The sequence below is a fragment of the Egretta garzetta genome, unplaced genomic scaffold (genome assembly GCF_000687185.1).
Source record: "Egretta garzetta isolate BGI_Z169 unplaced genomic scaffold, ASM68718v1 scaffold520, whole genome shotgun sequence".
NCBI classification, from domain to species: Eukaryota; Metazoa; Chordata; class Aves; order Pelecaniformes; family Ardeidae; genus Egretta; species Egretta garzetta.
Genome location: NW_009258482.1, coordinates 39,256 through 42,233, shown reverse-complemented (window position 1 = coordinate 42,233; position 2,978 = coordinate 39,256).

The window sequence follows — 2,978 nt, the reverse complement described above, 5'->3', positions numbered from 1 at the left end:
GGGAACTGGGGTTGTTCAGCCTGGAGAAGAGGAGGCTGAGGGGAGACCTTATCGCCCTCTACAAGAGGGGATAGGGAGGGGGTAGGGAGGTGGGTGTTGGTTTCTGGCCCCCTGAGCACTGTTGGTGCTTCAGAGCTTCTTGGCACTGGGTGGTCTCCTCCAGCATCCACCCTTGGGCTTTTACCAGCTGGCTGGCAGCTCGCCCATGCCCAGGACTTTGCTCTCCACTGCCTTGGGAGACAGCAGAGCTGCTTCACCCCTTCTCCCCCCATGGAGCATCATGGGTGGCTGGGGCACCCAGCACCCTTCTAGGACAGGGATCTCTACCCCCAAAGTCCCTCCCAGCGGTACCTGCTGCCCCATACCGTTAGTCTGGTCTCCATGGTTTCCCCACTGGGTATTACCATGGTTACTGGTTCCCTTTTTTCATTAGGAGACACAAACTCTGATAGTTCACATCTTGCCCCTGCCACTGGCCTGAGCTCTCCGGGCTCTTGCACTTTGTCCATGACAAGGGAGGCACTGGGGCATCCCCAGGCCAGTCCAGCAACTGGTCTGGGAGACCACGGGCAGACTGGGAGGCTGTTGGTGAAAACCTGAACAGCTTGAAAGACCACATTAACCCTCTGGGTTTGTTCAGCCTGGAGCAAAGGAGGCTCCGAGGCGATCTCATCCCCACGTCCCAGTACCTAAGGGGTGGCTACAGGGAAGATGGAGACTCCCTTGTCACAAGGAGTCCCATGGAGAGGACAAGGAGGCATGGACACAAGTTGCTCTGGGGGAGATTCCCATTGGACAGGAGAGGGAAATTTTTCCCCATGAGAACAGTCACCCATGGAATAATCTCCCCAGGGGAGGGGTTGACTCCACCACATTGGACACTGTCAAGGCTCAGCTGGACAGGGTGCTGGGCCATGTTGTCTGGACTGGGCTCTTTCCCAGAAAGGTTGGACCAGATGGTCCTTGAGGTCCCTTCCAACCTGGGATTCTGTGATTCTGTGATTCTATGATTCTCTGACTCTTGGTTAGGGAAAAAGAGAATGGAAAGTGGGTGCTGTGACCTGGATTTTCTTTCTGCAACTGGGTTGCATTGAGTTATGACTGGGGTGAGGAGCATCCTTACTCAACAGAAGTAAGGCTGTCCTAATCAGAAGCCTCCCCAGGGGCATGAGCTGTCGCCGGTGCCTCCACGTCCTAGCCCAGGCACGTCTTCCCTGCCCTGTCCCCTCTCCCAAACAACGAGTGAGGTAGGAAGATGGATACTCTTTTAGCAAATCCAAGCAGACTTCCCCCTACAGCATGCATTCCCTCCTTGAGTGGCAGAAGGACAGACCAACGAATGGGCTAACGTGTGCATTGACTCATTTCCAGAAAGTGCTTGGAAAAGACAGAGGAGGGATGCTAGCGGGATCTGCCTAAAATCATCCTCGCTGGCTGGGACCAGTGGCTGGGGCGGGAGTCCCCTCCAGATGCAGGTCCCAAACCATCTCCTGGCCCTGCTGAAACCCCACCTGGAGCTCTGGGTCCAGTTCTGGGCTCCCCGGTTCAAGGAGGATGAGGAACTCCTGGAGAGAGTCCAGAGGAGGGCAACAAGGCTGATGGGGGGACTGGAGCATCTCCCCTACGAGGAAAGGCTGAGGGAGCTGGGCTTGTTCAGCCTGGAGAAGAGAAGGCTGAGAGGGGATCTCATCACCACCTACAAATATCTCAAGGGTGGGGGTCACGAGGACGGAGCCAGACTCTTCCCAGTGGTGCCCAGCGCCAGGACAAGGGGCCATGGGCACAACCTGAAGCACAAGAGGTTCCAGTTGAACGGGAGGAAGAACTTGTTGACTGTGAGGGTGGCCGAGCCCTGGCCCAGGCTGCCCAGGGGGGCTGTGGAGTCTCCTTCTCTGGAGATCTTCAACCCCCGCCTGGCCGCTGTCCTGTGCCCCCTGCTCTGGGTGAGCCTGCTTTAGCAGGAGGGTTGGACTAGATGATCTCCCGATGGCCCTTCCAATCCTTGCCATTCAATGATTCTATGATCTGCATGTGCTCCTGGTGTCCGATTCCCATTGCAGCCCACTAAGACCCAACCCAGGGAGCAATCCAGCACGCCCCAGGCTTGGGCAGCTGAATTCCTCCGGATTCAGTCCCAAAGCCCAGACAAAGGCACAGATCTCCCCTAAAACCCTCTAGCCCCATGTGGATGCCTCTGATACCCACGGGCATCTCTTCTCGTTGTGATCCCTGACATCCCAGCCCCACTCTAATAGTGGAGCATCTGCTCAGGGAAACAGCTCTAATCCCAGTTAATAGGATGGAAAGATGCTCCTGCCAGCTTTGTCCCGAGCACCCTCCTGAAAGGCTGAGTGTAGAAAGCACCAGTAGCCTGAGTAATGCATTGCAAGTGCTATACTTGGAGGAAATCATTTCTCTGGGGAGCCGGGTGGATAATTATTGCCCTTTTAGTGTGTTACTTGGACACGTTGGCGCTCTCCGGCCTCTCTGGCCCTGGTTTAGCCTGCCTGCATTCTCTCAATCATCAAACACATTTGAGCGGTGAAATTTCCAAGAAAATGTAATAAACTGGTCCTCAGAGACTCCATTTCACGTCGTGTCAAGAGATGAAAGCTAAGAGGAGCTGGGTCACACAACTCCCTGCACTGGCAGACACTGTCTCCACCCAGAACATGACTCAGCCCGTCCTCAGCAGAGGACGACGGCAGGCTGGGTGATGGGGAAGGGCTCGGCCAACCATCCCACTCAGATGTGCGGGTCTGGATGTCACCCCAGCCCAGCCCGGCAGCGCAGATTCACCTTCTGCCACGTGGGCTCCAGGGCAGCAGCACCAGGGACATGGGTGATGGTCTCCAGGCACCGACATGGGACTGACTGATAGAGATATCACAGAATCCCAGAATCACAGCATGGCCGGCGCTGGCAGGGCCCTCCGGAGCTCACCCAGTGCCACCCCCCTGCCCAAGCAGGCTCACCCA